Here is a 14578-nt window from a genome sequence, read left to right on the forward strand (position 1 = left end):
GAGGCCACCGAGCTCGGGGGCAAGCACCCGAACTGGGCCGTCGTGGACCTGCAGGCCCGGGGTTCTGCGCGCGCAGCCCCCACCTCCGTCACTTTCGAGAGAGCCGTGTCCTGGGTGAGCAGGTGAAACTCATCAGGAAGATGGGCGACCACCTGACCGACCTCGGCAGGCTGGCTGGTCCCCAGGCGGGGCTGGGCGGGTCTCTCTTCCAAGGGCTCACCCGGAAGCACCACCAGGAGCCGCCTGAGCCCAGCGGGCTTGGAGGAGCCCCTCTGGTGACGTTGCTCAAAGCCCAGACAAAGGGAGAGAAATACACAAATTTACATAGAAGGGATGGTAGGATAGGAAGGTCCTTGCAGTATGGATGGAATAGAGCACAACAGGCTGGGGAATGAATCTGAAAACAAACTGATGGATGCCCAACATGATGAGATAAACAAGAGAATGGGTGCAAAAGTGAGTTCATGACCTGGAGGACAGCTGAGGAGTTCACTCATCAGAGGCCACACAGTGATAAGATTTAAAATATGAGAAACTAAGAGCTTGGGGGCTAGGTTGAAAGGAACCAAAACCTATTTAATGAAAGTTCCAGAGAGTGAAACCAGAAAGAATCAGGAAGTGACAATAGTTAAGGAGAGAATGTCTGAGAATTTTTATGAACTGAAGAAAGTGTCCCTAGATTGAAAAAGCTATTTCTAGGAAAGATGGGCTGTATTATTTATACCAATCAACTAAAAGATATGAATAAATAACAAACCACTGAACACATGAATAGATTTTTTTTTAAATCTGAAGAGCACTTAAAAGCAAATGAAAAAGCAAGGAAATACCAGGCCAAAATCCAAAAGAAAGTAGGAGTCTATAGAAACAGTTTCAAAGCTCAGAATCACTTTACCCCAAGGGATTTGCTAATAAGGAACACTTGTGCTTCAATTTTAGCAGCTTAATAGGGAAATTTGGACATAAAACAACCCAAGGTAGACAAAGTAATAGGTCTTTCCCATGTTAAGCTGGGACCCCACTGGCTTGATGATATTTAGAGCAGGAAAATAATTTCTTCCCTGCAAAGTTGTGACCATGAACTTACAGCTCAGGTTCCCACTGCCTGAGTAGTTCTGGGAAATTCGAGCTGTGTACCTGATTTAAAATGGTTCCAGATTGGGTCTACTCCAAGAAAAAAAAAACAAATGGAAAACTTTTTTTTTAGAGAAAATCAATTTCATCCTAGGCTTCAGTGAATCTTTAAAATAAAATTTCAATTTCAGTAATTATTATAGTATAAGATAAAAAAAAATCGGAGAAGGCAATGGCACCCCACTCTAGTACTCTTGCCTGGAAAATCCCATGGATGGAGGAGCCTGGTGGGCTGCAGTCCACGGGGTCGTGAAGAGTCGGACACGACTGAGCGACTTCCCTTTCATTTTACACTTTCATGCATTGGAGAAGGAAATGGCAACCCACTCCAGTACTCTTGCAAATCCCATGGACGGAGGAGCCTGGTGGGCTGCAGTCCATGGGGTCGCTAGGAGTCGGACACGCCTGAGCGACTTCCCTTTCACTTTTCACTTTCATATATTGGAGAAGGAAATGGCAACCCACTCCAGTGTTCTTGCCTGGAGAATCCCAGGGATGGGGGAGCCTGGTGGGCTTCCGTCTATGGGGTCGCACAGAGTCGGACACTACTGAAGCGACTTAGCAGCAGCAGTAGCAAGATAAAAATAACCGGAGTGGCTCAGTGGTAGAGAATCTGCCTGCCAATGTAGGAGATGCAGGTTCGATCCCTGGGTCAGAAGATCCCCTGATGAAGCAACCCACTCCAGTATACTTGCCTGGAGAATCCCATGGACAGAGGAGCCTGGTGGGCTACAGTCCATAGGGTTGCAAAGAGTCGGAGACGACTTGGCAACTAAACAACAACACAAAAAAATAACCAAACATGTAAAAAAACAAGTCACTGTGAGTGGGAAGCAGTTGAAACAACTGACTGCACGATCAGACTTAGCAAAACTTCAGAGATTAATTGAAAAAAAAAAAAAGCTTACTTGAAAGAAATAAAATACATGATTAAAAATATCTGCAAGAAAAAAATGGGGGTGGGGGGGGTGGGATGAAAAATACAATGTGAGCCTGAAGCATGTGGCAGTGCCAGAAAGTAAGGGAGTGCTCCAAGAAAATGACGGGAGCCAATGGAACACAGGACACAACCTGAATAAGCTATGAACTGTCAAAACTGGAATAATTTGGGCAAGAGAAACAAAACAAATCACATAATACTGAACTACAATCTGAAGTTATATTTATAAAATAAATATCCATGAGTCCATATAAACAACTGGAAAAAAAAAAAACTAATGAGGGAGAATAGAGAAATCTCCTATAATGAAGAATTAGAAGTAATTTATGTAGATACTCCCCCTCAAGACAGTGAAGCTTAATTCCCACCCCTTAAGCATGGGCTGTTCTTAGAGTCTTGTTCCAAAGAGTACAAGGGGGTTGGGGGGAGTCACTTTACACTAGAGAAACCTGATAAGCACTATGTCAACCAAGTAATCAAGGCCAACATAGCCAGTAAAAGTGCAGAAAAATATATCACCTACAGAGGAGAAACAGACTGACAGTGCACCTTTCAGCAAAAACAGTAGAGGCCTAAAGAAAAGAGGAAGTTAATTTCAGTGAGATGAAAGAAAATAACAGCCAACCTAACAACCTGTACGCAGTGCAAGTACCCTTCAAGAACAAATGTGAAATGTATTTACAAGAGCCAAGACACAGAAGCAACCTAAACATCCATCAATAAATGAACAGATAAAGAAGATGTGGGGCATATACACAGTGGACTATTACTCAGCCATAAAAAGAATAATGCCATTCGCAGCAACATGGATAGACCTAGAGACTATCATACTAAGTGAAGCAAAGCAAATATCATATATATCACTTATATGTAGAATCTGAAAAATAATATAAACGAATTTATTTATAAAACAGAAGCAAACTCAGACACGGAAGACAAACATAGTTACAAACAGGAAAGGGGGGAGGGATAAATTAGGAGTTTCAGATTAGCAGATACAAACTACCATGTATAAACAGAGGAACAATAACATCATACTATATAGCACAGGGAACTATATTCAATATAGTATAATGGAAAAGAATATGAAAAAGAATATATATAACTGAATCACTTTGCTATATACCAGAAACTAACACAACATTGTAAATACTCTATACTTAAATAAATAAAATAAATAAAAGGCATAAAATATTGATTGCACAATACAATAATAATTATATTTTGAGAGGCTTAACAGACACAACTACAAAGGCACATAGGCCAGGATGGGGTAGAGTGGGATGTTCTATGGTTCCTGTGGCCCTGGGAACAGGCAAAATTGTCATTTAACATTAGATTTAATAAGTCAAAGATGCATGTTTAATCTCCATTACAAGTATAGTAATTTTACTCCTGGGTGTATACCCAAGAGAAATGAGTGAACATCTGCACCAAAAGTGAAGTACAAGAATCTTCACAGCATTTTCTTGTAATAACCTACACTGGAATATAATCTGCAAAAAAAAAAACCCAAAACTGAATCACTATGCTGTCCACCTGAAACTAACACCATATATAAAGCAACTGTATTTCAATTTAAAAAAGAGAGGAGCACTCGGATAGCTTTTAAACTGAAATCAAAGTTCAAATATCACATCTACAGAACGGGAGATAAGGTGGGACAACACTGGAGAATGGTGGTAGAAGACGTGCTTTTTCAAGTTGAAGATCTATTCTCACTCTTAGAGTTCTAAAGTTAAACCTCTCCTCGCTGGGATTTCAGTCCAGTGACATCTAGAGAAATATGACTTGTTTGTCTCTAAATACAAGGTCCTGAAAGTATTTTTAAATGGTTCAAAAATCTCATTTGTCATGAACTAACATTTTAGAAGTAACTTTTCAGTGACTTGACAATAAATCAGAAGCATACTGATTAAGTTGACCCTGAAATCCCTGTGAGTTTAAAGATTAACAAGCAAAGAGATAGAAAAGACAGTTCAGACATTTCCAAAGGCAATGCATTTGACCAAATGTTTGAGTCGCTCAACAAAACAAAGGACCTTGATTCTGTTTTTTGGTCTATGATGCAATCAAAAGCTATAAAAGTACTCCAACATTGCTTTGTGTATTTTCATTACAATTTTTGTTTTTATTCTTAACATTAATTACAAAAACAAAACAAATCTTATTAAATAATCTCACTTTTACTAAATTTTAAATGTTTTAGCTAAGTGCAATGTCTGGCAATGAAAGACAATTTGTGCGTTAGGTATGGCTATTAGAACATTTTCCCAACTTTGCATGTTTTATAGCTTGGTATTTTTTCTCTTTTACTTAAACTTTAGATATACTTTCTCTTTTAGTGGGGTATAAACTGACTTTGTCTCTTCCTAGAAATATATGTATCTAGTAAGAGCAATAAAAAGAAATTAAAATGTATACATTTAAATGTATTATAAATAAACACTATTGTGACAAAAATCTATCCACTCAGTAGCTAGGGACAGAAAGTTGAAGTTACTGAAGTAAAATTAATGGGGAAAAAACAAAAAAGAATCCTCACAGCTGCAATACTTGAGATAGCCCCAGATGTGGATAGAGAAAGGATATATACATTGAAGTATATTCATGCAGTGGAGCAAAACAGAACCAGAGAGGCTCTGTAACTGGAGTAGCTTGACAATCTTTCCCAGCACAGTCACTGGAATGAATGAATTGATTGGCTTCACTCTGTTGAGGATTAAAGGATTAAAAGTTCCAGAAGACTGAGTCACCCTCACATACTTCGGGCAACATGCTGACACTTTGGCTCTATTGCAGAAATTAGAGGAAAGATCTGGCAGCTGGAGACTTCAGGGGCCTCTGGAGCAGGAGTTCTACCAGATCCTCAATCTATCATTCCACCAAAATTGTACACACCTAGGGAATTGCCCAGAAGTAATCATGCTTGCTGTCAGGAGGGCGGAATGAATATTGGGTAGTATCTCCCACACATCCATCACAAAACATTCCATCCCTTTGGTCACTAATTATTCACATAAGCCATCTTCCCATATATACCCTTCCAAAAATTCTGTTGTCGAAAATAACATGGTTGTTTCCCATTTCAACATAAAATACAATCTCACTTCCCAAAGAGAGACCAAGGTCTCCTCAGTCTCTGCATCCAGCTGCAAGATAAAGATCTTTGGATCAGATCTGTTCCTCTTCTAATTCCAACACAGTTCTGGAACTTATGGCCTAAATAGCACAAGTTTATCCCTCTTCATCTATACCGAGAGAGAAGTCAGTCAACGATATGAGAAATTCTTTAAAATATATAAATATACTATCGGGCAAGGAAGAAAACTCAAGGATCAGCAATTGCCTTTGTTTTTGCAACTAGTTATGAGGTATCCCTCCTCACATCATACAATCCTAACTCCTCTTGCCTTGACAGGTGTGAGGCATCCCAAACTTGAATTCCAGAGAGTCCTTGCTCTTGTCAGTTTTGTCTGTTTAGGCATGTGATCATCTTTTATTAACTGTTACTGAGGAGAGCTTCCTGAGTTCCATTCATTCTCTGCCTGCCCCCATAGTGTGGCAGCAACCTATTTTGCGCTGAATCAGAGGCAATTAATTAAGCCAACATCATAACCCCCTTGTTTTTGCCTTCACACAGTAGTGTTGGGAAGAGTCTGAGTGCCGGATAACCCCCAAGCCTGGCTAGATTAACCTCCTAGCTGAAACCAGTGGCTCTATCTCACTCCCAAAGAAGCTGTACGTGATCTCAGTCTCCCACAAGCTCTCCCAGTGCTATCAGCAATGGGCAGTGCACGTTCTCAAAACTGGAATGCAGCTCCGCTGGGTAGTTGGTATCCAAGCTCAAATTCACACCCTTCCCCCAACCCCTGTTACACACACACACACAACTGCTCTCATAGGAACCCTATAAAAAAGGGAGAAAACCTGCCAAAAAATGTATAAAAAATTTTTCAACCTCACTAATAACTAAGGAAATGCAAACTAAAACAACGAGAGGTCATTCTTCTCCCACCAGACTGGAAAATATGACATTCTGGCAAGGTTTAGGGCAAACAGGAAGTGTAAATTCACACAGCCATTTTGCCGAGCAATTTGGCAATGTTGCTAAGACTAAAGGTGTGCCCCCCAACACCACTTGCCCTTGGAGGTGTCTGCCCCAGAAAAGCAAGCTCTGGTATAGACGAGTAGGAGATGTTCATTGCAGCATTGTGTTTAACAGTGAAAATGTGGAAACAACTGAAGGTCATCAGTACAAGACAGAAAAGTAAAATGTGCTGTTTTCATTTCATAGCTAAGAATGAACTAGATCCACATATATCAAAATGTAGGTTTCAAAACAATGAGATGGCTGAGTGGGAAAAAAGCAAGGGAGAGTGAAAAAAGTGAATGATATTGCAAGGGAGCGCTATTTTTGTAAAAACAAGCACATGCATGTTTATAGAAAGTTTTAGAAAGATTCACTCCAAACTCATAATAAAGAGTGGAGAGGTTGCAGGGAGAGAGACCTAGATCAGGTTACTGTTGAAGAGGGCTTTATCTATAATGTCCTTATTTTCACCAAGAGAATGTATTCCTGTTTTATTCTTCCGACTGAAAATTAATGATAAAAACACATGAAGCTTTGAAGCTTTGGAAAATCCATCAAAATTACTGAGCCATCATTGGCCTTTGAATTAGTTATCTACTGCTGCATAACAAAACATCACCAAACTTAATAGCTCAAAACAACATTCATTTTGTTACAGTTTGTGTGGGTCAGGAACCAGGGTGTCTCACAGTGCTGCGATCAAGATGTTGACTGGGGCTGCAGCCTCATCCGAAGGTTCCATGGAGGAAGGATCTACTTCTGAGCTCACTCACATGAGTGTTGGCAGGACTGTGTTTCTCGCAAGCTGTTGGGCTATGGGTCTCATTTCCAATAAGGGCCTCAGTTTCTCACTGGTTGCTGGCCAGAGGCTACCCTCAGTTCCTTACCATCTGGACCTCTCCATAGGGTAGCTCACAAGTCATGGCAGCTGGCTTCATCAGAACAGGCCAGTAAGAGGCACCAGAGAAGCTGAGCCCAAGACAGAGGCCACACTCTTTTGTAATCTAATTTGAGAAGGGCTATCCCATCCCCTTTGGCACATTCTATTGATTAGAAGCAGGTGACTAGTGCACACTCAAGAAGACACAAGCATCACTGGGATTCAGTTTGAAGCCCGAAAATCGAAAGCCCATGTTCTGCAATAAGAGAAGCCACTCCAATGAGAAGCCCCACCACCACAACTAGAGAAAGCCTGTGCAAAGCAATGAAGACCCAGTGCAGCCAAAAATTTTTTAAAAAATCATTGGGATTCAGTTCAGAAGCTGCTACACAGCTCCATGGGAATTCTGTGCGCTGTTTATGCTGTGTGAAAATGGGCTACTAGTGGGGAAGGACGGAGTAACGCAGAAATGGAGGAAATGTTAGTATTCAAGAGTCCTGAAAGAGAATTCCTGGTGGTGTTAGAGGGAATGTTAGTAAATCCAGTAGATGGCACCCTTCGCTATGAGCTGGTACCCATTCCCTTGAAAACAGCACCTTCTAATACAGCCTATTCTGAGTATAAAGAGACTGAAGCCAATTGAATGTTGTTTATAGGGAATTATCACATATGCCATATTGATGATTAATTTTCCAAAGGAAGTAACATAGTTCTACAATTCTAAATGATATCTGTGATTTTCTTTTTAAAAAGAAAATTTTGTTGCAGATTTTGACACATACTGTGGCAAATTATATCAGGTATGTGTGTGTGTGTGTGTTCAGTCATGTCTGACTCTTGTGACCCCATGGACTGTAGCCCATTAGGCTTCTCTGTCCATGGGATTTCCCAGGCAAGAACACTGGAATGGGTTGCCATTTCCTCCTCCAGGGGATCTTCTCGACCCAGAGATCGAACTCACATCTCTGGCATTAGCAGGTGGATTCTTTACCACTGTGCCACCTGGGAAGTCAAAACTATATCCTAACCACAAGTAAAGTTTTTGCATGTAAGCCAGGATCTGTGTATTACTAAGAGAGTAGTCATTTCAAACTAAGGGCACCTCAAGTCAGAATCAACTGGTAAATTCGATTAACATGTGGCCATTTGTGCCTAACAAAATATTATACTTCCAGGAAAATGGCCATACCATTCATGATGCATCAATTGACTTTTAAATAGTTCTTCATAAAAGATTAAAATCTCTGGGTTGTTATAAGGGTCATCTGTCACTATTTTTCAACCTATAGTATGTGACTTATTACCAGGGGCTTCCCCGGTGGCTCAGAATCCCCGGTGGTAAAGAATCTGCCTGCAATGCAGGAGGCTCAGGTTCAATCCCTGGGTGGAGAAGATCCCCTGGAGGAGGAAATGGCAACCCACTCCAGTATTCTTCCTGGGATAATCCCATGCGCAGAGGAGCCTGGCGGGCTACAGTTCACAGAGTCCTAAAGAGTCAGACATGGCTGAGTGACTGAGTTCAATGAGCACAATACGACTTACTAGTGGAACAGAAGGGACATTCCCAGTGGAGCTGAACAGTCTTCTGGGTGGGTGATTTCAAGACTACATGTACACATTTGGAGTGTTTTCCTCCTCTCCCACTCTCTCTCGTCACATGTTCTCCAAGGGCTTGTGCTGAGCAGCGGACAGCAGCAATGTGTATTCTCCCCCTAAAACTGCCTCAGGAAGCCAGCAATCCCCATCAGGGAGAGACACAGCCAAACATCCCCCACTCCACTGTGGCCCCATAATCCTCCAAACAAGCTCCATAATCAGAGCCAGCATCACAGCCATACAAACAGAATTTCTCAAACAAAAACATGAGCACACAGAAATCACAGACCATCTGAGGAAATTCATTGCTGTAAAAGACAGGCACCAGGCTCAGCCAACACAAGAAATACCAGAGTTACCTCTGGTATTAATGGATTAATGGAGGAATAGTTGTGTGTGTGTGTGTGTGTGTGTGTGTGTGTGTGTGTGTGTGTTCCTTTCCACTCCACTTGAGGAGCCTAAAACATCTCAAGGCTTTTTAAAAGTGTAATTAAAAGTTGAAGAGACATGATCTCTTTCAGCAAAATTGGATTCAAAATATACACCAACAGAAACTTATCCTCCACAGCAACATCCGGCTGCTTTGGAACTATAGCTCCCACAGGTCACAGCAGCACAATGAACTCTTCCACTGTCCACTTCCACCTTCAGGACTTAAAGCTTTCTCCCACTCCCATCCAAAAAAAGGAACTGTGTGGAGTACGGGGGTGCTAAAAAGATCAAAGGACATGGGGAAGGGGCGCAGATGTGGGAAATGGTTCCAGAAGGTGGATCTCTACCAGCAGAAGGGCTGGACACAGGCACACAAAATGAGTTGAATGGAGAGGACAACCGGCCAAGTTCTTCTTCACCCTCCAGATGGTTTGGATTATAAAGTAAAGAACCAATTCTGTGTGTTTGTTTGGCAGAGGATGTGGGTATGCTACATCTTTCACCTCTCTGATCACTTAAAAAACTCTGCTTTCTCCTGAGTAGAAGACAAAGAGAGGGAAAGGTCAGGTCATGCATGAAGTAGTTCCTGACCGTCCTGTCCCTTCCCCAGCATAGCAAGGGCCCAGTGCCTGGACTACATTCTAGTGTGCTATCAGTCATCTCTGAGTTCCAAAGTGTGAGATCCAGCTGGACTCCATGTCAAAACTTGTGTTGAGCAAGAAAAATCAGATCAAAGATGGTAAAGAAAAGGAGTCACCCAGACAAACCAAGGCCATAACAGACCCGACATTTACTCCAGATGACCCAAAAGGGACAGGATGAGGTGTGAAGTCAAAGTGGCAAATTTGGTGGAGAATACGCTGTTAGAAGTGTATATACTGGAGAGAAAAATCAAACATATGTAGCATTATTTAAGTCTACCAAATGCAGAAAGCATGCAGTTATAAATGACACGTCATCAGTTTCTTCAGAAATGTAATTTGTTTCTAGATGGGAGTAGGGGTCTTGTGACTGATGTGTTTGCAGTTTGCATTTGCCCAGGGTCCTCCTAAGTTCCACCAGTCCACTGGGAGTTAGCAGCCTCTATGAAGCTAGTGATGATGTATACTTTGACATCACTGAAGTGGAGTATGTGCTACCAGAAACATGATCAGTTGGTGAGAAGTACCTCAGGGTACCAGATCAAAACACTGATCCGTGATTAGAAATGCCAATGAAACAGAACAAGGGCAGAAGCTGCAAGAACAGAGCATCAGTTAAATGGCTCCCACATTAGGGTTGTTCAGGGACCCTAGGTCACCAAATCTTTGTTTGTGTCTGACAGCTGCCTCACAGCCCTAGAGAGAACAGCAGAATGGATGATGGCCTCAATTCATAGGTCCAATTTGTTAGTACATATTAGTGAGAAAAGGGAAAGGGTGCTATTTACATCTTCAGACTGGACCACCTCTTACAGCAGGTGTCTCCTGGGAGAGACATCAAGGCTAGAAGGACCAGAAGCACCAGGAGGAGAGGTTCTCAATTGTGACTGCACATAGAGTCACCCAGAAGCTTTTTAAAAACCTGATGCCTTGGTCCCTCTTTCAGAGATCCACGTTCAGTTGGCCTGGGCTGAGTCCTATGCACAGGAACTCATTTAACCATCCAGATGAGTCTCATATGCAGCTAGGGTTGAGAACCTCTGACCTGAAATAAGGGCTTGTAATCCTAATCGATGGGCTTCCTGGTGGCTCAGTGGTAAAGTACCCACCTGCCAGTGCAGGAGATGAGGGTTTGATCCCTAGGTCGGGAAGATGCTCTGGAGGAGGAAATGGAAACACATTCCGGTATTCTTGCCTGGAGAATTTCATGGACAGAGAAGCCTGGTAGGCTACAGTCCATGGGGTCCCAAAAGAGTCAGACATGACTTAGCAACTAAACAACAGCAATGATAATCCTAATTTATAGTCAAGATTTAATAAGTCATCTTGTTGTTGTTCAATGGCTAAGTCATGTCTGACTCTTTGGGACCCCATGGACGACTGCAGCACGCCAGGCTTCCCTGTCCTTCACTATCTCCCGGACCTTGCTCAAACTCGTGTCCATTGAGTCGATGATGCCATCCAACCATTTCATCCTCTGTCATCCCCTTCTCTTCCTGCCCTCAATCCTTTCCAGAATCAGGGTCTTTTCCAGTGACTCAACTCTTTGTATCAGGTGGCCAAAGTATTGGAGCTCCAGCTTCACCATGAGTCCTTCCAATGAATATTCAGGACTGATTTCCTTCAGGACTGACTGGTTTGATCTCCTTGCTGTCCAAGGGACTCTCAAGAGTCTTCTTCAGCACCACAGTTCAAAAGCATCAATTCTTCAGTGCTCAGCCTTCTTTAAGGTGCAACTGTCACATCTGTACATGACTACTGGAAAAACCATAGCTTTGAGTATATGAAACTTTGTCAGCAAAGTGAAGTCATCTTAGATTTCATTAAACTCAGAATTCTCATTGTTGGTGAAGCTAATCTGAAGAAGAGCAAAAGGTCTCTGTACATGTTTTCCAAAAGCAAGATTCAACAATAAAGCACAGACTAAAGATTCTAGTGTAGATCTAGGGGAGAGAAGTTATTCAAAAATATGAAACTGTATCCAAGATAAGCAAGATCCCAGTGGCTTGAATAAAGTAGAGTTTGAAACCCGAGCAGGACCCTCTTCCCCAGAGTTCAGTTGGGAGACTACACCCACTCATTTGCTTTCGTTTGAGTAAGATGATTCAGAAGAGCAGGGCAGTGAGTTTTGGACCAACCATACCCTGGCATTTTGGAAACCGAGACAAATGGAAATGAAACTGAAAATGCTACCTCCAAACATTGGGAGGTTTATATGGCCTGGGTTTGTTTCAAGTTGTTAAGGAAGATGGCCATCCAGCAGCAGCTGGCAAACGTGATGACAGCTACTCGGTGAGCATCTCCTCTTTTTCACATTACACTGTGGAGTGTGCCACTCTCTGGCTCTAAGGCTTTTGAGAAGAAACCATGATGCACGCAGGCTCAGCCTGGCATGGTTTCTAGGATGCCAAAAAAGTAATTAAACTGACAGAGAAGGATGGGGAGAGAACTGGAGGAGTAATCTCTGGCTGCCAGTATTAAATACCAGGATTCTTTTCACAGAGACTTTCAAATACTTCCTCAGGAAAACTGTCACAGGAACAATTTTATTTATTTATTTATTGGCCATGCCACGCAGCTTGCAGGATCGTAGTTCCCTGGCCAGGGGTTAAACCCACACCCTCGGGAGTGAAAGCACAGAGTTCCAACCACTGGACCACCAGGGAATTCCTTTAGAGTGTGAGTATTCACAATCTTACCTCACTATGTCCAGTTTCTAAGGGAGAAAAATTCTTCTGCATGTTGCAGTTCTTGGGTTTTTATTTGTTGTGGAGAATCCACACGTGAGGCATAAGGAGATTTTTTTTTTTTAAGTAGAGAACATAGAGACTCCAAGTTGGAAAGGAGGGGGTATAAAGAAGAAGCTGTATGGACAAGATATTGGAGAGGATTTGAGAGGGTTGGAAGGTGACTTTCACAGCTCTCTTACCAGCAGTATAAAGTGTACTGAGAAGCAGCAGTGGAGAAAAGGCATATTTAAGATGTTAGGTAGGTATTTAAAATGCATTTCCTCTTCGGTTTTTCTCAAGAGACCAAGTAAAGCTTTAAATTACTCATCATGAATGTTGGCTGCTGCCCTAGATTTCTTTGGATGTCAGACTTGTAATAAATGGATCACATAAGGCCTTGACTTAAAATTATTAAGAGTAGATGTAGCATACAGAAAATAACAAAATTAATTATTAATATCTGGAAAAAGATGAGAGAGGCTATCGCATTCATAAAACAAGAGTTGGCTGTTAAAAAAACAAACCAATTAAAGACTGGAAAAAACCCCAGCTGAAGAATAAGTTTTTCTGAGTGATTTTCTTAGAACACAGTGCAAACAGGGAACAAAAGAGATTACAATATTAAAGAAAAGTTAAAAGAACAAGGACAGATTAAGAAGTATCAGCTTTGAAATGAAAGTTCTAGAGTAGCTGAAGAGAATAGAGGGGAGACCATAATAAAATTAATGAGTTGGAAAATCTCAGAGGTAAAAAAAGACACAGTTTTCATATTTAAAGAGTGAAGCAAATGCTAAGGTATGACAAATTTTTAAATATTTATCTGGACCTATTGTAGTGAAATCTCAGAACACCAAGAATGAAGAAAAAAATTCTTTAAATTCCCAAAGAGGAAAAACATTGCCTTCAAAGGAACTAGAATAATATCATTTTCAGAATTCTCATCATTGCCTCTATGTGCTATAAAAAAGGAAATAATATAGCTTCAAGTACCAAGAGTGAAAACAGAAGGCAGACATAGTGAAACATGCAAAGACTCAAAAGTTTATGTTCCCAAACCCTTTTCAGGAATTTAGAGCATGTGACTGTGTAATTTTTAAGCCTAGAAAGAGAAAGACATAATATTAAAGAAAGAGTACATACAACCAGGAAAATAATAAGTAGAAATAATTTGAGGATAGCAGCTGTACAAATAGACCTGGAAAGAAACCAAGCCAGCTGAAACAGGGAAAGGAGGCTTCCAGAGAAAAACTTTTGGGAATAAAATCCAAGCAACCTAATGCTGAATAAAATAAAGAGCTCAAAAATGGCCTGCAATGCTGAAAGGACTGGTGATGAATATTCTATGTAAGTAAATTTAGAACTTACATTAAACAAATGAGAATTGTAATTATAGAACATAAAGCAAATTTCAAACACCTTGATGAAGGAAAGTAACCAACAAAAAAATGAAAGGTAGCTTTTCTATTTCTGGCAATAGTGGACTAACTTGTTGCATACCAACTCTCTCATCAAGTACAACTGGAAAAACTAGGTAAAATATTTTTAAAAATCTGTTTGAAGGTATCAGAGCCAATGCAATGAGGTCTTGAGAGCCAAGATAAAAGATGAAAAACACACAAAGATGAGACCAACATTCATTGCTGGCTGCTTTTCCTTCAAGGCATTTACTGATTTTTAAAAAAGCAGCTGAAAAGCTGAGAAGCTTAGCAGAAGCAATGACTCAGTCTGAGGAGCTGAGCAGTGCTTCCAATAGTCCCAAAGGGATGGGAGAAATTAAGAGTTTAGGGTCCACCAAGGAAAAGGGACCCTGATAAATACTCCATGTTTTCAGCTAGAATCTCTGAAGGGCCTTATCTTAGGAATAAGGATGAATCAGAAATGAATAAACACTCAAAAAGACTTACTCTCCGCTTCAAATCAGTTTAATCCCTGATTACATTAAGGAGAACTGCCTCTTTCAGTTGCCAGCCTGAAACTAAAGTAAAACAATTCTATAAGAAAACAATACTTTACAGAGAATCAAATTATCTCTATAATTTTTCATATATATGTCAAACATTCCATCAAAAATTATTAGGAGAATCCTGGCCAAGATGGACTAAGAAGGTTGAATTTACCCTCCATCTGAAACAA

The sequence above is a fragment of the Budorcas taxicolor genome, chromosome X (assembly GCF_023091745.1).
Source record: "Budorcas taxicolor isolate Tak-1 chromosome X, Takin1.1, whole genome shotgun sequence".
NCBI classification, from domain to species: Eukaryota; Metazoa; Chordata; class Mammalia; order Artiodactyla; family Bovidae; genus Budorcas; species Budorcas taxicolor.